This window comes from Bombus vosnesenskii, unplaced genomic scaffold (genome assembly GCF_011952255.1).
Source record: "Bombus vosnesenskii isolate JDL3184/JDL3185 unplaced genomic scaffold, Bvos_JDL3184-5_v1.1 scf7180000013272, whole genome shotgun sequence".
Classification (NCBI taxonomy): Eukaryota; Metazoa; Arthropoda; class Insecta; order Hymenoptera; family Apidae; genus Bombus; species Bombus vosnesenskii.
The window spans coordinates 181,003-201,886 of NW_022882930.1; positions in this window are offsets into that span (position 1 = coordinate 181,003).

Here is a 20,884-nt window from a genome sequence, read left to right on the forward strand (position 1 = left end):
TGGGCCTAAGAAAAGACAAAGGGATGCTAGAACGGCCAGAATGCGAGTTTAGAAGCAGCAGAGTCAGTTGAGAAGCGGCAGTGAGTCAGTGAAGAAGCCGCAGAGTGTGAGTGGAGGAACCGGAGAGTATGAATCGGGAAGTTGAAAGCCGAATATGATAATAAGACGTACGACGATATTGTAATCAGTTTTTTGAACTGAATATTGCTTGTTAAACTAAACTTAACTCCAAATAAAACATCAGTACTTGCCCTTACTCTAAGACCCATATAAGTTACCACATAAATTTCACCAAGAAGCTTGGTGCAACCTGGGTAACATAACGCGTGTTCCTTAAGTTAGGTCATCCGTGTCGAAGAGCACGCAGCAACAACAGTCGCATCTGAAATAACGCGAGGCAACGCCTTGAAGCACACGATACAAGAAACCTTTTATGTATTATAACCATTTTAATAATCGATCTTCTTTCCGCGAGACGAAGAAACTGTTCGTTGCTACGGAGTCAGGCGAACGTAACGTCGCAAAAGGCACGATGTTGACTTCTGTTCACGACATCAGCCTTCGAATATGCAATGTTGGACATTGCATCAGTCTCGTGCAGTTACACGAAGGCGGGAAAACGGGTGCACGTTCTCTGCGAGGTAACTTTCTATCGTGCGGCCGCGTTCTAAGCCGGCTGCTACGGTATGAAACAGCGCCGCGAGCTACGCGGTCAAATGCGAGCGTTTGTATGCAAGCACGACCGACGACGAGCGTTGAATTGAAAAGCGGATGCTGTTTCGACGGCGAGTGGACAGGCCACCGCGTGTTTCGATTTTCTTAGCCTGACATCGTTCTTTCATCGTTCTTGGAACCTCGTGATCGGGTTTCGGTTCTTTCCATCGGATAACTTTCGGTAAAATCTTTGACTTACTCGCACTTTCACCTCTATGACGATTTATGGCCATGATCGTGGTTCCATAGAGTGTTTCTTCTGCTTACCTGCAACAGAGAAAAGATTTCTTGGTTATTTGAGATTTTTCTTTATTATTATTATTTAATTTGTACTTTACAATTTGTTCAGTTGGACATTTGGCGAATTTTTCTAACTTAATTGCTAAATAACACGTGGATGGCTACGCTCAGCGGGCTACCATCTTCGAGTTTGACTATTTTATTTCTTTAGTGAGATCAGTGGGTTGTTTTCTTTTTAGTCTTCTTTCCGTAAAAGTGATATTTGGAATGATGGATAATTTTGTAATTGTCAATAATAAGCGGCAAATAGGGATAATAAAATTATAATTATGCGAACGTTTCGTAGCTGCGACGAAGAGAAAATCAAAGAAGTAGATAGAATTTCATAAACGATATTACGCAAAACGTGAGAATCAAATTGTTCTACAGTCAACGCGATAGAAACTTATCAACTATCGTGTAGCGTCACAAAAGCAGCGAGGATGAAACAAAAAAAAAGGAAGAAAAAACAGTTTAAAAGAGACTCGATAAAATGCCACCTTTTTACGGATACGTCGTTTGCGGGATGCGAAACGAGAAAGGGAAGCTCTGGAAAATAAAACAAAGGACGAAAGAGAGGGAGAGAGAAAGAGAGAGAGAAAGAGGGGAAGAAACCGGAGGCTGCTTTAAAATGCGTAATGAGCGAAACACGTGTGCGTGTGATAAGAGCTGGCGTTACGTGTGCAAGAATAATTGCACGACCTGCAACAAATTGCACTGATACCGTTGCCTTCTTTACGAGGGTTAAACATTGGTATAAAGCACACTGGTTGATACACGGTTATTCGTGTGAGCTTTAAAAAAGAAAAAAAGAAAAAGATAGAAAGAAGAAATAAAAAGTGGAAAAAGTTATTTTTATCGAGAATTTGCACTATTAACGTGCACTGTATTCTGCTACGAACAACGCGGAAGGTGGTGCATAAGTTAATTGTAAGTCAGAAAGAACGGTTCACTTGCGTATGAAAAGAGCATTCATGTTGGATTAATGTGACGTAATTTTACTGATATTTAACTTCCTTGAGACACCTTTGTTTCGTCCTACGATATTCTGTGGCGTAAAAATTTATTAAGAACGCCAGAATTTCTAATTCTAATGTTTCGAAGACACGAATATTCAGACACTGTTAAATTTCATTCCACGTGGTCACAGCATTATTTATTTAATTTGAAATCGGCGATACGTTCTCGATGAATATTGAACGTTACTTAGCTGTACTCCATCGAAGTACTTTCTGATTGGAAAACGACACTATTCCCATCGATCAATGGCAAAATTTCCTCTTCGATTAACGCATTTGACATCCAGTTGAGAAGTGGATTTGTCACGCAAACAGTATCTTGCAAAGACACGTAATAGATAATTATCTTGAAATCTTATAAAACAACTATAACATACTAATAAACGATACGACAAATAACTCGACTACCAAAAACGCCACCAACTCCTAAAACCAGTAAAAACGAAACTCTCATACATCTTCCTGCGATCGAAGAAAAAACATCTCTCGTTACTTGTCGACTGTTACATTCGAAACAAGCGATTCAACTAATGACGGAGAAAGTGTCGTTGATTTATTTTAAATTCGATGATTCAACGAGGTAAAAGCCGAGCACAGAGTGTGCCTGTGTTTCAGGAAGCTGACAGCCGGGCCTCGTTCGTTTCGCTATGGGTGAAACAGTAGTGGCGCTCAATGAATCAGCGGTTCGTTGAAAAGCGGGAACCGGCAACGTAGAGACGTTAGCGTTAATGCGGCGTGTTCACTGCTATTCACGCGTATCGCAAGTGTCACATAGTCGCGTTGCATAGTGCGTTTGCACTTGCCGCATAGCTCTTCTAAGAGCCGTAGGCCAGGTGAACCTCTGCCGGCCTCTGGACCGCCGGAAATCCTGGCATTCCCGAGCCTCTGTACAGACGGATCCCTTCGCGCGGTTCCTACGATGCGGACTATCATAGCGAATGGCGTGCCACGGCTGACAGAACTGCATCACTTTATTCTCCCGAATGTTTGCTATTAATTCACCTCAAACTGAGTTTGATTTTGCAATGAATAGATTTACCGGCACAGAAGACTGGAGTAGAAGATTTTATTCACAGGCTCGCGAAAAATTCCAACACATGTGTACACTTTTAATGAACATATTATATATGTGTATACGTGTATTACACGAAAGATTTTGAGATTTCAGCAGCAGCCTTGCGAGACTCGATTATCGTCTAAATCCTGCTGCTTTTCTAAATACCAGTATTATCCTAAACAAGCCATAACTTGGAACAGATGGATTTGGAAAATTGTTTCTTAAAAACTCTATGAAGAAGAAACTTTTTAATGCTATGACTATCGAGCTGCAAAAATGGTTATCGGAGATAGCGGGATGAGTGGAATAAATAAAAATAGACGAAACGTACGAAGCTTACTATAATGCGGTATAATGAACTAATTACGACAAAGCGTTCAATGTAATCGGGAACACTTAGGGTTAAAGAAGGATTCCTAACAAGTCCATGATCGATCAGTTCCTTGCAGCGTCTCCCTGGCATTTCTCACCTAATCGTCTAACCGTTGTCCGTCAAATTGCTCCGTTCGAGGGAACAAGGAAGCGACAATGCCATCCGTTTAATCGATTGCCGGTCTGTAATCCAGCGTATACGCGAAAAGACAAGCTCTGGAACAGCGTTCGTATGACCCGTTTTGGCGCATCCGAACTAGTCGTAAAGTTGGTTGGCGGGGGCGTTTCAGTAAATTCAAATTCGAGCCGATCAGCCGCGAGCCGGCTGGCAGTGTGCCGATATCGCCGGCTGAGCTGCTCTAATGAATTTAGCACTCCGATAACCGAACCGCTTTTCAAGGGAAAAGGTAACTAGCTTGCCTCTGTTCTATTCACCTCGCGCGGCATGCAGGCCGCAGTGACAGGTACAGCTGCATCTGTTGAAATATAAGGGAACGGCGAGCAGTTCCCAGCGCGGAAAGACAGTGTGTTAATTTATGGCGAACTGCGCGGAATGAGTTATCTCGGGTTACAAGTAAAATTATTCTGTTCTCCCCTAGGGAACGTAGCGAGATATCCTGTTGTGAAATTGAAGCGATTGAAACCGATGTACCGTTTTTCTGTTAATATCTGTGAGACAGATACGAGCCTGTCAGACGCCAAATCGAACATCTTTTATTCATTTTTATCCATTTTATCAATTGTTTCGGTTGATTACCTAAGTAAACGATTAACATTGAACTTTCAAGAAACCAACGATTTACTTTTGTACGTTCGTTTATAGCAAGAAGATGATACAAATGCTGGACAATTTTAAGATAAATTTAAAGAACAGTGTTCGTAAGGCATTTTTGTATTTTTGTAATTTATCTCGTGTTTCGATAGAAAACGAATGTAAGTCGTAGTTGTCAACTTTTTGTAACATTTATCGAAACCAAGTGAAAGTAAAAAGAATGAAATACAATGCGACGTTAACGTAGAGCCGCGAAAGATCGAGATTCTAATAGTATAATACTTTACTGGAGATATTTTAATAGAAAGAAGACTTGTGTCCATCAGTTGCGAAGGAAGAATGGAAATCCTGATTGACGTTGTACATTTTTATAATTTAGACCGACAATTTTATATTCATTTCGTAAATAATCTTTATAAACGTAACATACATTTCAAATAGTAAATGCGACAAAGAGACGAATAAGGACTTGACGACTTATTTGCTCAGTCTTTAAATCGAATACGAACAACGAAAAATTAATTTCCATTAAATTTCACTTTTACTACAGGCAATAACCTTTGTATTGAGAAAAGCAGAACGCGGTTCTTTATGCGGCCATATGCAAGACAACTGAGTAACCAGTAATATCCACATCAGTCGTAGACATCGTGGATGAATTTAACCGGAAACGACGTCGACTTTCGAACTACAAGTTTCGATCGGACATGGAATTTAAGGGAAGAAGACAGGACACGGACGATCGAAGTACAACCGTGCGACACTCGTTTCGAGCATAAGTTTTCACAGACTATAAGGGAAGGATCCGTCTTTCTAGCCCGGAGGACGCGCATCCCTTCTCCACTTGACTTCCCAAAGATTATGTATGCCAAGAGCCCTCAAAAACTTCCGACTTCTACAACTCCGCAAATGGTGCTCATAAAGTTTCATCCCCGAGAGAGGAGACGGAGATAATCTCGCGTTTCCTTACGTTATATTGGCTTCTTCACTCTCGGCCGTACTTTACTTTACGCCGTTTCCAACGATAGATTTGCTCGAATCTTTCCTTTAACTTCCGACTATCGCGCGTCCAGAAACGACGATTCCCAGAAATCATTATTGGAAAATTTGGATCTTGTCTTTGGCAAGCGAGCATCGGAACGTACTATAAAAATGTCGTAGAAACTTGAAGAAAGTCTGAACTTCCACGTACGTAATTACGATTTGCGTATATAATACGACTTGCGAGGTAAGTAGCGAAAATTATCGTGAATTTCCATTGTCCTTTTATTTGTTAACACTTTGACTGCCACGTTGGTTATATACGACCAGCCACGGTGGTCATTGGTGACCGGAGCGCTTCAACTTCTTACAGTCGTAAAAATTGTATGAAAATTGACAGTTAGGGCATTTTGAATATAACCGATAAATAGAAGATACTTTGAAACAAAAAGTGCCCCATTGAACGATTAAATATTTTTATTAGAACATCGATAAAAAAAAAATGAGAACAAATCTCGCATCTAACGGTGCACTGTGTCCATCCATAACTTTGAAGGGGGTAATCTACGAATATTATTATAAACACAGCTTAGAAAATAATCGTAAATGCTGCTTTATAATCGTATAATTGAAGTTAGAAGTGTGAACGTACCTTACTATTATATATAGAACAAGCAAATACCGTTTACTAATATCTTCTACACGTTTCAACGATATATTCTGCACGTTTTGCTTACGACGATACGACGAATGCGAATGGTTTGTTGAAATAAACGAAGCCTTGTTACAATATGTCGCTATCGACTGTTACCAAGGCGCCACGGTGGTCACCCGTGACCACCAATAAGATAAACGGTCCATTTGGGAGGAATGTTGTCTTACATCGTTAATTTATTATTATTTTGCCATTATATGCTTTGAATAATAAAAATACTCTCGTGGCGTCCTGAGCGCAACATGTGATTTTGGCGTGGCAGTCAAAGTATTAATAACGTGGATGGGAAATGTCGTTTGTTCTATGGGTTCGAATCGTAAACGATATTATACGCATGTTGTTAAAATAGAATTTTCACATATAAATACATTTTAACGGTATCAAACTCGTATTGTTAAAATGTTCCCGCGTGTATGAATTTATATTCATATTTCGAAAAATGTTACACAGGGGCGTGTTTTAGCGTCATGCCGATGGCATTTGTTGATAGAGGAAATGTATTTTTCTTTTCTAAAAATATCGAGTAAAAATAAAATCTTTCGAATAAGAATGTGTTTTACGCGAAACGAGTTTACATGAAAACGAAGAAGAGACCGCGTGGCAAGTCCTCGTTCCAAGAAAATGCAAAGTACATATTCGTAAGTGAATTTCAATTGACTATTATTCACGAGTGAGCATCGTATTCGTCCAAACGACTGTCTCCAAAGGAAATTGTGTACATGTGATTGCTATCTACCTTCAAATTACCTTTTACGCGACTCTATTCAATTTGTAACAGTTTAGAAATCGCGTCGCTTGAAAATCAGAGTCGCGTTTCCTCTCATTGAATACTCATACTTTCAGAACGTCATTTGTTTCATTGCATCGACTTCGATTTATTCGCGACTCGCGCGATGCGAAGATAGCATCGTTCGCGCGACGAGTATTTTTCTGAGATTACATACGTAATTTGTTTGAGAACAGGAACATTCTCTAAAATTTTATTCTTTCACTCGATATTTTGTACTTTTTCACGGGAGAAATAGCTTTTTCTAAAATAGTAAATTTTATTCATTTAACAAATACACTTTAAAAACTGAAATTCTGAAAGAAACGACAGCCAACTAACATAATCCAAACGAAATGGAAACCTAATTCAAAACCCCTATAACTACAATTTTCTTTGTATATAAATAACAAATAGTGGCGTAACTAGAAACTGGAATTTACTGTTATTTAAAAGATTGACCTATTTTACAGTGTTATATAGCAACAAATAAAAAGAAAATAAATACGAACTAGCGTGTTAGAAATAAATCAACAAAATGTAATTAACTTTCCACGGTTTTTCCTTTTTTTTTTTTTTAACAGAATCTACGAAGATTATTAAGGAATTACAAAATGTAGTTTAATTATGTTCGCCAGAAAATGTACCTCGTTCAGCTACATAACGGAAAGATGGTAAAAGCTGAAACAAGTATTAAACGAACGGCAAATATGTACTTCGCGGAACAAACGCCAGCCCTTTGTATTCTTAACAAGGTCCAATCGGTTAATGCACGGTGAAATTGTTTGATATTCGTCCTGTTGTTCCAGAAACGAGCTTCTAATTCTGACTTCATCCAACCCTGAATTTGTCTGTGATTTCCATTGTTCAAACTGCGTGGTAAAACCAACGGAATTATCCTCGTTTTCCTCTTTGCCACAGTGGTATCGTAGAAAAATGAAGTATACGGGAAAATGTGTAGAATTTTTCAAATGAATCATGTAAAAATGAATCCTACCAGAACCGGATGAATAGAATATCATTTTTTTATGAATTTCGATGCAACGGTACGAAGAAATGCATTCCATGAGAGGCTTGCAAATGTTCGTTCCTTTGTCTGATTTGATTTTTTGATACGCAGCGAGCCGAGAAAAAATTACAAGAACGACGTATTGGAGAAAACTTTAGATGTAAAAAAAGGTCTATCAATTTTAGAAACTTTGACCAAACACATTTTTAACATTTTTATTCAATATCTTTTACGAAGTCACATTTCATTCTTTTCAAATGATCAAGACAGCTAATCGAGTTATTTAAAAAAAAGTATCTGCTCTTATTAACATTGCAGTTGATATTTTAAACGACGATTGTCTCGCTCTTGAAAAACTTCATCGATCTAAAAATTCTTAACGAGAAACCAACGATCATAATTTTTGTATTACTTTTATCTAACTGTTCCCACAGTTCTTATCCTCTCAAGTAATCCACTTATCATTCGCGATGTATAATATTAAAGGCTTCGTTGTTATTGCAAACGAGGCGCAGGTTCGCCACTTTTACTCAAGTCTCTCACGAAACCACGAAGTTTACACCGTCGCAGACGATTCACTTATTAATCTACGTTTCAAATAAATTCGCTTTTCACGTACGATGCAAGAACTGTTTGGCAATTACTGAAAACCTTGCAAATCATACAACTTTGAAACCCGGGAAACACCCGACGATCACACGTGCTCCACGAAGTGTCCAAAGTTCGTTCTTCAATAATCAATAAATCTCTCCATCTGCAGCTTCATTACACGTTACTTCTATCAATTACGCCGTCACTTATCCTACCACTCAGAGCACATTCAAATTCACAGAACTAATACCACAAAGAACGAGTTTCCGGCTTCGAGGAAAATGATTAAATAATTAATATCCAACGCTTCTGATATGCAAGAAGACACGGAACCAGCGTAGTGTGGAACACGGAACTGGGTTTGAAATTAAGGGAAACTTTGTGTTATACCGGTGGAAAAAAAGCCGGCGGAAAATCAAGAGCGAGAGAAAGATAGCGGAAAAGAGAGAAGAATACGAGAGAGGTGAAAATGAAAAAAGGAGACACGTTTTCTGGCAGGGCCAACGCGTGCCAATGAGAAATTCCGCATCGTGCGAATTTTCGTCCGGCGTAGACGTAACGAAACGGCCCACCGTAAATTGCGAACACTTCATTAGCAAGAATTTAAATTTCAAAAGAGCACTCTCGCGCGTCTTGGCGGACGGCAGCGCGCGAACCGCTGATGAGCTCGGCGTCCTTTGTACTTGTCAGAACACGGCTTATCGGCCGTGCCCAGCTCAAGATGAAAAACTCGTACTAGACGCTCGTCCACGTCCTTCTGACTCGCTGTTTGTCGAATAATAACCCTGTTTCCCGTGCAATATGATTTATTATGAATGGTAATTTCGAAGAATCACGTTAACCGTTTAGTATTAGGTTGTCCGAAAAGTGTCTTTCTTTTACAGACACGTCTTTTACGACGATGAATCTTTATACAAAAATGAAACCTAATCCGTCGAACGTTGTGATCTTTATTTTGATAGAACAAAATGGATCATACGTAATTCGACGAAATAATATAAAACGGAAAATATCGTGCATCCATTATATCCTTATAAAACGAAAGAAACTTTTCCGACGACCTAATATATTAGTATACAGTGGCTGACAATAGTAGAAGCGAGACTGACTAATCAAAAGTGAAAGACTTAGTTCCATATGTTTATTTACTGCAAAGGGACAGTCACAAATTGGATAAAATTTTGAACAATGATACTTACAAAATCATACGTTCCGTATCGTAACTTTTCGTAACCAAAAATAGCAATTAAAAAAAAAAAACAAAACGTGTACGCACAGATCAGAAACAACATAGATATGTCGACAAAAAGATGATATTACAGTGAGTAAGACTCGTTATTCGAGTAACAAGTATACGATATTTACTGCGCCAGTATTTGCTCGAAGCATCGTATAATATGTGCCTCTATTGTTATAACAATATATTCAGTGTGTTTGGTATACAGGTACAATCTGGACCAAAACACGCAGCTTCAACGTTCAATCGAAATCGATGCTGTGCTTGCTAATCCCCTGTAAATATTTCGAACAATTCGCTTATAAACACATCGATTCTCCCGCTTGCCAGACGCATAGTTTCCAATCTCGTTGTATACCACGTTCAAAATCGGAAAAATAAACCGGTCGTACCTTTTTTTTCTGGCCCCTAACTAAGTATCCCTTCTGCATTCGGTTTCTCTCGATTCCTTCTCGAAAAAAGAGCGATGTAATTTATTTTCATGCAGCAACTAGCGACTTTCGAGAAATGTGAACGTTTCGAAGCAAAAGCCGAAGCGATATTAGCCGGTTTATTTGTTTTGTCTCGCCGTGAAAAAGGAAGATGTTTCATTTTGAAAATGTCAACGAGTGGTTCGCTTTCAGGCAAACGGACGCGAATTGTTTGTCGTCGTTGCGCCACGGGAATAGTTACAAATGAAGCAGGGGTTAAGTAAACTTTGGAATTTACTTTAATAGAAATCGTCTGCGTCATCGTGCGCGCAATCCAACTTCTGTACCCGATAATAAACAAACGCGCAGGCAAAGACGCGAAATTTCGGCCGAGCTTAACGGCGCGGAAGTCGAGTCCTCGACGAAACACCGAGTCTCGTCGATACATTTTGTTCCGCTATGTTGATAATTCTTCTACGATATTTTAAGAATGTGATCTGAGAATCCAGAAACCAAAACCATTCTTTCGATGTTATCGTTCGTTTGGAATAAAATTGTTCTCGAGAAACAGCAGAATTTACCACTGTCCTACTTTAAGACAACATTAAACATAAAATAAAATACTTAAATAGATGCCACTAAAGCTTCTTTATTTAGAACTAATAAAATAAAGAAACACCGACGACAGTATACGTATACAGTGACCTAGTTATTACACAAAAATTTTACGTATCGACTGTGTGTGTTATGTAGAAGATTAAAAATTCTCATTAGCGTTGTAACGAAACACGACTCACACGATTACATTGATAAAACTGGAAATCGAATAAATATTTGCACGTATCAAACACGTACGATTACTATGTACATTTTTAAAATTGTTTCAAACTTTCCGCAAAAGTCGAGTCTCGCAATTCTCTCGACATTTTTCAGTCAACATATCCATGTTTTCGAAATGAAGTTTTAAGAAGTTCAACTATATTTGTGTACATCTGTACGTGTAACAGTATATCTATATATTTTGTTCAATTTGTGTTGTTATTTCTGTATTTAAAGGTAGGTTCACAATAGCTGTTATTTTATTCTTTGGATAAATCTATCACACCGTTCTGAGCTGAATAATCTTCATTGCACATTCTTACATGGACTAGAGATAAAACAAAAGAACATCTTAAACCTATCGATTATATCTAGAACTATTTTCTAGTTACTTTTTATTGTAATATATGGTTGTCGTTATATGGTTATCCGCATATGGTATGGTGCACGTCGTCATTTTCAACAATTTGAATAATACGTTCTTCCATCAATATCAGGATAAAGTCTCGGAATAAACGATTTCAATCATGTCGGTTTATTTAAACCGTTTTGTTTCAAATTTTGTAATTTTTCCATGAGAAGACCTATCTCAGAATATCCGAACCGAGTAACTGGATTTCCCATTGACAGGTCTTTAATCCGACATTGAAAAAGCGGCGCGTGGTTTCGAAGCTGACAGCGGCAAGGCCTACTTTCCATAAATGCGAAAACAGCGTAAAAGTCGAAACAATTTGAACGCGGTGAAAATTGCTCGCAAGCCGAGCCGGGCCGCGCAAAAGTTCGGATAATGTAGACATTACCGAAATACCGACCAACCGGAGTAAAACTTTCGAGGCGTGGAAATTCGTTCGCTTTCGAAAACTTTCCGTCGTTTCAAGATCCGCGTAACATTAACGTATCACCTCTTGCGTGTCATTATTTTACTTTGCACGGCTGCTACAACTTTCGCATAGTCGCACCCACTGCTGTAACTTTGACCAATTTCAGATAAACCGAAACACACGTGCGCTGTCTCGCGATCAAGCGGATTTAATCAAGTGAATTTAAATAAAACTTCTCTTAATAATCCACGTTTGGCAACCGACAAAAAGCTCGAAGTCTAACGAATAGAACGTGAATCTATATTTTATTATTAGATTGTCCGAGAAGTTGCTTTCGTTTTATAAACAAGTAGTAGATGCACAACATTTTTTCTTTTATATTGTTTTATTGAATTATGTTTGATTCGTTTTATTTTATCACTACAAAATGGATCATACATAAATCCATAAAATAATATAAAATAAAAAATGTTGCGCATCTTGTTACGTCCCGGGGCTTACTATAGACCGTGTTCCTAACCGTCTTCCTTGGTACTACAGTGCCGTAGTCAGATCGTCTTACACGACCGGCGAAATATACCCAAAGTAGCGATAAGCGCGTAGCTGTCGTCAAGCAGCGAGTTCTAGAAACATCGATTCGCCTTCAGTTCGCTATTTTACACAAAAAAGGTAGCATACTTGATCATAGGCGCGAACAGTTGCGAGACTCGAGTGTGACATCAGTCACTTCTCAACCTACATCAGAGATGACATCGACCTCCGACTTTCGGACTCCTTTGGACACATCACCACCTTATCGTCATAACCTACACAGAGCCCCTTAACATCCTCAAACCCGAACGTATATAAACCGAGACTTCACCCAGCTCGGGCAGTTCTTGTTCTAGTTGCTGTTCTTGTACAACAGCCTTTTACGGTTATTCTGTTATTGTAAGTGCCAAAATTATAATAAAGTTCGATAAAAGAAAATTAATAATTGGGTTACGACTCGGCTTTCTTTTCTCTTACAACCCAAGTATCAATTTTACGTGACTCGAGCGTGGTGGGGGTCGTCTCCCAGAGAAGATAAAGGTAAAATTCGAAGGGCAGTCAGTATCGTTTGAGGATTCAAACCGAACGCATCGAGAGGTTGAGAGTAACGAAATCGAGGTCGCTTGGTCAAACGAATACATCGAGAAATGTCATAAAGTCGGGTCGAATTACAGTAACGAACTAACTGTATCATCGTTAAATCATTTGTGACGTGTTCATTATAATTTTAAATATTGTTAAATATACAAGTTTATACTGACCCTGTTAATTCAGTGTTACAATCATTTGAACTACCTCTGTTATTCTAATCGAAACAGGGGAACGACTGATTCGCGGCGTCGATCATCGGAATCGCAGCGGGAATTTACGCCTCTCGCTGACGCGTTTTCCTCGCGATCGCGTCTGTTCGCGAACGATCGTAACACATCTATTATTTCACTTATGAAACGAAAGAAACTTTAAAGAAATTTAAGCAGAGATTCGTTTTACCTATTACGAATTATAAGGAGCAGTTACGCTTTGAATATTTTGCAAGAAAGTTTCTAACGCTTGAGTCGGCGGTACACAATCGTCGAACCAGCGCAGCGTATTTTATTTCGGTATAGAAACGATACGAAAGTCTTCGTATATTCTCACGAGTTGAAACGATCCAAGTCAAAAACGCTTCTGAGAAACGTAACGCGAAAACTGTCCAAGTGTTATTATATCGTCCAGATGAGCTTGAAAGTCGAAGTCTTGATGGGTAAGGTCGTTGCTAGCAGGTTCGAAAAAGTTTCCGACTTTCGAGGATTACTCGTCGACGGTTCCGTTCCAATTTTCAGTCTTCGCGAAGCTTCTTTCACGAAAGTTGCTCGACGTTTCGAACGATCCTTAATCCCCTACAAGTTCCTCGGAACCAGCCACGAATCAGAATTCCCAATCATCCTTCTCGAATTCTAAAATCGCTCGTCGTCTTTCGCTTACGCCGTAGCGAAACCGTTCGAATCCTCGCGACAAAACTTCGACACGGCATCCTTCCCATTCGAAATCGAGATTCCGCCATCAGCAAAAGAGAGCTACCGATCGTTTCGCGTACGAGTATTTTTTTTTTTTTTTTTCATGGGACCCTCGGCGAATCCCGAACGATTACTCAACGTCACGAGCTCTCCCACCGCGGAGGTGAATACGCAAAGGACAAACTGCGCGCGCCGCTTCTACCCGAAATGTGTACTCGTTCCGTTCCATAAGTTATAATTTATGATCACGAGTAGCCAGGCATAATGTCCAGGGATTACGTGATAAATATTCGTGCCACTTGCTCCAACCGAGCCATTCACGTTCTTCCTGCTGCCATTGCTACTCGTGAAAATGGGATTAACGCGTAAATGAACGCCCAATTCGTACGTTGCCTTTCGTTTGACGAGCAGGAACAACGATCAATTCTGTGCTTCCTAGATTTGCTATTGTACGATGGAGTTGTTTTACAGTGCGTAATTACCGTACGATAGAGTGTACATGGATTTGAAGATGAAGAATTGGTCGGATAGAAGCGAATCGGAGGAGACGATTTTTTTGATGTATCGAATACGACAGATATTTTACTCGAAACGGTCGATCCACTGTATAGAACGAAGCTCTCGGGCAACGTGCCAAGAACGAGGACAAAATTTGACGTCGTATTCGCGTTTTTTTTCCACCTAGTGGAACTGTCATCCCTGTTGGCGAGCGATTAAATTAACTTTGACGTTGATTCAACAGGGATACATTTTCATACTCGATGGAAACACGTCTTACGTGATCGGGAACAGTCTCAGAGAAACCTGACGAAATATTTATCTTGGAGATCTATCGGACAGTTGCTATGCAAATCGAAAGATTTCTACTCGATGTTCAATCGGTGTTGCTGATTTTATTTGGATGACTTGATGGATATATGATACAAACGCATTTTTTAAAACAAAATATAGTACGTAATATATTTATAAAACGTAGGAATAATATATTTGTAGTATCGTGGACGAATGGCCTAAGAAATCTCGGGTGAACCATAAACAATGTCGCGAGAAAGCCTACGTGCCGACAGGCCCATCAATGTGTCGTCGGTTCTTCGGTCGAATAATTACGCGGAAAAAGGGCCTATGTGACCGTGGCCACGAACGTGGCGAAACACGTACCTGGTGAGGCTATGAGAAAAAATAAAGAGATGTTAACTGTTTCACTTTGGCAGTCCAGTCCGCCGAAGTACTGTCACTGAACGGAAACGCGCGCCAGAAATACGCACAGTGTGCGTGGTTGCTGTATACACGTTTTCCTAAGTCTTAAATAACAATAATTCTTGTAAGAACCGTATATGAAATATCGTTTCACTGTCAACGGATTTAATAGATTTTTTAGCATGAAACAGTATACGATCGTTTGGATATTTGAAATACAGGGTGGTTGGTAACTGGTGGTACAAGCGGAAAGGGGGTGATTCTACGCGAAAAAAGAAGTCGAAAATATAGAATAAAAATTTTTCGTTCGAGGCTTTGTTTTCGAGAAAATCGGCTTTGAATTTTCGCTCGGTACGCGTGCACTTTATCGCGTCTCGTTATAACGGATCTCACTGTAGATCGTTGTCTCGATAGAAAAATTAAAAAAAAAATTTTTTTATTCTACATTTTCGACTTCTTTTTTCGCGTAGAATCACCCCCTTTCCGCTTGTACCACCAGTTACCAACCACCCTGTATATTGCGTGAAACGTTTCGACGTTGTTTCAACAATGGGTAACTTTAAGAAGCGATTAATCCGATATGTCAATAAAATCAACAGAAAATGTTCTGCCGATAACGAAAAAATATATTATTCACTACAGATAGCACTTGTATATGCATCATTTGGATGCCGGATATTTGGGGTGCCGGACTCTGGAGTCGGCGCGTGGTCGTCGCCTATAAGCGGCACTCGTACCCACAGGTTATCCCGCGAGTGCCGCCTATAAGCGGCGCTCGAAGCGAAAGGATTAAGGGAGAAAGACGAATTAGCAGTCAGTGTGAATTGAGAAGTGAGAGAGACGAGAGTTGTAAATTAACTATTTAGTTGTCTTAGTTATAGCACATTATTGCATTTATTATAGTTCACGTTAAATAACCATCGTTTCCTGTTCAATCCACTTTAAATAGATAATAAATAAAATCCTACATATTCGTAAAAGGATTCTACAAGTGTTTTAAATACTATCGTCAGCCACTGTACACGTTACGTACAACATCGATCATTGCAATACTCATCCGAATTTGGATCTAAATTAAAAAAAGAGATCACTACGATGCGTAAGCGCATAAATCGAACCTGACACGAGAATTATTACGTAATCAGATACTTGATACGAATGAAGGTTCACTGGCAGATGACTGATACGATTTATATCGTGACGCAGATATTTCAATAATAATACAAACTTAATAATCCTATACTCCAGCAGTCGTTCCTATAACGAAAATAATCTTGCGAAGTTATATCCTTCGCTTCGGATAAATCGTCGGCTAACAACATTTGCAAATACGCCGGAAGTATCTTCGATTTATCACTATCGTTTACATTTGTAAAATGCAAAACGTTTGCGATGGAGGAATAGAAGAAGCGATGTTCTGATTTAAATCGTCACAGACCTCCACTTTTATCGGCAAATCTTCCTTTTCTTTCTTTAAATATTTCCAGGAATTACATTTAGTTATAAATTCGTTCGACTATTACTTAAATCGTCGGCGAATTTATTGCAACGAATATTTAATTTTATGCATTGCACTGGTTGCGAATGTTTATACTTGAAAGAAAGGTTAACCAAGGAGGGCAATTAAGCGAAAGCTAATCAACGTTACATCGGAGCAAAAGGAAAGTTCCGATGACATAATTAGGATATGTTAGCGCGATTATTGAAACGAGCACGACAGGAAAGAACGAGCTGCATAGGCGTTCTGCAACGTTGAAAAGATTATCATGGTGAATGCCAGCGCTCTAAATTTTCATTTTATATCACGCAACGATGCTCGTATTCTCTCGACCTCTAAAGTAAGAGAATTTACGGAGGAATTCTCTGTGACGAAGTCTTTGCCTCGTATTATCTAATCTATCTAATCTAACATTCGTCAACTGATAACAGTCAAAGAGGACAATATGTAACAAAAATCTGTTGTTCGAGACGTTTATTTAAATTCACGAAACGAAGCCTCGCCTAACGCGGTTACAATTTTATTCTCTATGGTTTTATTCTCTATTTGTCCTAGAGAAATATTCTTAAATTTGTTAATATTGTTCCAAATAATTATAGTAATATAACGAATTAAAATAATTACGCGTTGACCTGGCTTGAATCTATTGAAAGAATTGAGAGTGGATTAAATAGGAAATTCCGTGAACTCTATTCAAAATTTGAATCTCTATCGTAAAATCATCTATAGCATGCAAAAGCGATAACAACGTCTATAATACGAATAATGTAATATACGATAAAATAAATATAATACGAATAATAATATAAATATCAAAGTTGATGAGTATACTGATCAAACTGATAAGATTATTACTATAATATTGAATATCCTTTGTAAACTAACGTTTCAAATGAAACAATCGCTCTTAAATGTTCTGATAATTTCCAAATGATTGTTTGAATTTAGCCAAGTGTTCAAAAGTATTTTATTGCTAATGAACAGATCTGTGCGTATTTACTTGCGCTTTCTGGAGTGTGGTTCTATTGAACATAAATACATAGAACGTTTCAAATCTCGTCGATGTTCAATGTACCAAGACACGGAACGTACGAATTATGGGAAAAGTAAGGTGGAACATTCTTCGCCAGTCGAATGAAGAAATGGAATTAGATCTATTAACTGGTATGCGTGGGCGTTTGCAACGCGCACGTGTATCTCTTCTTTAAGCTGGCGCTATCTAAACAAATTACACGGTTCCAGGAAATTTAGACGAATTACACGAGCCAACGAACTTTTTCGCTGTCGTTTTAAATGAGAGGGGAGCGGGAAGGATAATGGCAACCACGGGGTGAACTTAATTTTGGGAATGGAGAGGTATTCCGTGCTGGAGCCTTGCGTCGCGTTGTACCGAAGCATCCGAAGAATCAGCTTCACGATGCTCGCAACTATTTCGTTTCCTGAATGAGCTTGACGAGTTTTTCCGCCGTCGATTTGCCAGACTCCAAGAATGCTGGAGTTTTCGTGTGAAAATCTAATTTATGAACCCTCCGATTCGATGGAATTTTCTTTTTGTCGGGGCTAAATGAGTTTATTGCGAAATTACGAAATTGCACAGAGTATCTGAGAAGGAGGAGAAATTTTTAACAGTTTCGTGGCATGTAGGAAGAAGCTCAAAGCGTAGAATGAAAATTAAATTAGAAATTTGAATTAGATTTTTGAATTAGAAATTAGAAATTGAAATAATCAAAATTGATTTATTGGGTTGGCTCCCAATATATGCAACAACCCAATATATACAACAATAAAAAATTGAATTAGAAGAACGAATAGTATGTAACAAAAGAAACTCGAGGAAACGAAACGTTTAATTGTATACATGTGTCCATTCATACATGATTATGAATGTTACATCGAAATACGAAGAAGACATACGAAACATTTTCTAAAAAAGAGAAAATTTTGCTCGCTTCGCTTGATATATTTTCATTTTAATATGCTTGTTTGCATTCAACGTGTTTCCAAAAAAAAAAAAAATCTTTAAACTATTCGAGAATACAAAATTACATTTCGACCAGGTTTTATGTCACATATTTTCTACTCTTCTCGTTGGCTTTTCTAACTCTCAGTTGTAAGCCATTAATACCTTGGTATTATTTTTAACACCTTTATTTTTTAACACCTAGTATAATAGGCGATCCTAAGTTCAAGTGTCACCTAAAAACGATATAAAGTCTATTCCGTTCACCAGTCCGTGATTTATGCGTCCAATATAAAGTTTCTTCAGTTTGCTATCTTTTTTCGGAAGATTTATTAATTTACGAAATTGCTTTTATACGAATAGAATAATGAATAAAATATTCAGTCGCTCGTTAGCTTAAACAAAACCTGTTCAAACTTCCGGCTAATCTCCGCTTGATAATTCTGTCGTTAATTATTAACTTTCAAACTTACATAAAAGACAGATTACGAAAGGAAAGGAAGGTCAAAGGAAGTTACGGACAAAACAAGAGTATTTTGTCGTAAGATTTGTACAGGAATCGTGGAATAAGCATTAAGAAACAAAAAGTCTGATTAATTCATGCGTCAACTTGCTAAGAAAAACCAAGGGGTGAAGATACATGGATTATTCTTGGCTCAGACAGGGAAGAAGCGACTGTTCGTCCTGTCTAAAACTTAGCCTGCCAAGTTCCTCCTTTTCGAAGAATAGACGGACAAAACTTTCGAAACTTTATAAAAGTATGGTCTTCAAACACTTGCGAAAATTTGTACCCCTGCTCGTACTATGATCAGATGGTGACGAATCTGCCGAGCATTCGTACTTTCCACTCAGACAACTCTACTGGATTTATAATAGTCTCTCCAATCTTTTCTGCTCTTAGGAGCCTCCCGATAGCGTGTTTATCAAACTCCTCGCTTCCGAAAACTTTTACCGCGCGACAGTGAAGTCACCGAGTTTATAAATTTCGATATTTTACACGACGATATGGAACGACAAACCGTGTAATAAATCAGAACTGTATGATGTTTCATTCGCTAGACGAACGCCATTGTGAAACATAAAGTCTTGGTATTTTTTTTCTCCTTTTACGAAGAGACACAAATACACTTCGTTTCCGTTCGACTTAACTATAATTCTATACATGAAAATTAATTTCCCAAAGGAAATCAGATTATTCTTCTACCCCTCTGTCAAAATTACCCTGCTGATTGAATTTTTATCATTTTTCTCACACCACCGAGATCGATCGAGACGTGTAATTTCATTCTAAGTAGAGCTGCATAGCATTCCATGTTGAAAATATTTATTTTAAAAGTTCAAACTATAACATTTTTTTCAAACCTCAGTATATTACAATAATATCAATATTGTATCATTAAGCCCTTAACCTACGATTTACGTTCGAGAATTTTGGGCCGAAAACGTAAACAAGCTATTATATATTATATTATATATTGTATTTGGACCGATCATCGTACTGCGGGCTATGCCCGTAATATTTACGTTTGGTCTGATCAGCTACTACGGGATATGCCTATAATGTTTACGTTTGGCCCGACCATCGTACTACGGGCTATGCCCCTAGTTGTAGGTTAAAGGGTTAAGTTTATCGTTAAGAGAATTCCTGCTGCAAAATTTAAAGATTTTTCTTTCGGTGAGATAGGTTAAAATTGATGTCAAACCTTTCTATCAAAATTACGTTAAAATTTCTATTTTACATTAATATTCGTTTCACTTGTGATTTCTTCTCCGATGTTCCTTCTACCTAAATCTAACTTCAAGTTTCACGAACTTACCAGGCGACTCGCGTTTGCACGCGCAATTGCAAAATAATGAAACAACACGAGCTTTCGTCTTGACTCTCGATTCGAATTTCCTTATTGTTGGTTGACTTCGATGACGAATGGAGGTACGGTCTTTCGCGTTATCCGACTGCATCAGCCGACACCGCCGTGCGGCGAAGTTTTAGTTCTGCTAGCCGCTTTGTAAGCTCGTGATCGATCGTTCTCGATTAGAACCGGGCCTGGTCTTAAAGCGAAAGCTGCTCTATCACGAAGCTTGCTTAACCAGCTCTCTGAAGACTTAAATGGAGACAAGTACATTTGACTTTGTCCAAAAACGATATTAAACTTCAAAGAAGCAATCTACGAGACTCGCTTAATCGCGAGACGTCTCGCCCGGCTTCGTATCGATTCATTTGAAATCGTTAATGCAATTAAGCTCGAGGGCTGAATGCATAGAGTTTGCCCGACCTACCAATAAGCGAACACCGAATAAAAAGATCGGTCGCAAGTGAATTTTTATTTTTAAAGTGCTTTCGCTTTTCAATAATTGCTGTTCGTTTTGCGGCGAAATAAATATAACTCGATAGATTCGTAATCTCTTCAATTTTAAGAACGTTTAATGATCCGAGCTTGTCCAATTTATGGAGAATTTATGAAAATCCTCTGCGTTTATATATCATTTTAACTGTAATATGCTTCTCGAGTTATAATAATTTTAATCGTGTTTTTTTTATTGCTAAAGAATCTCTCGAGTTTAAGCAAAATATGAAAAATCATGTGTCGTAAAAGTCTGTCAGTTAATTTTTTTGAAAAGATTAAAACACGAAAATTCGAA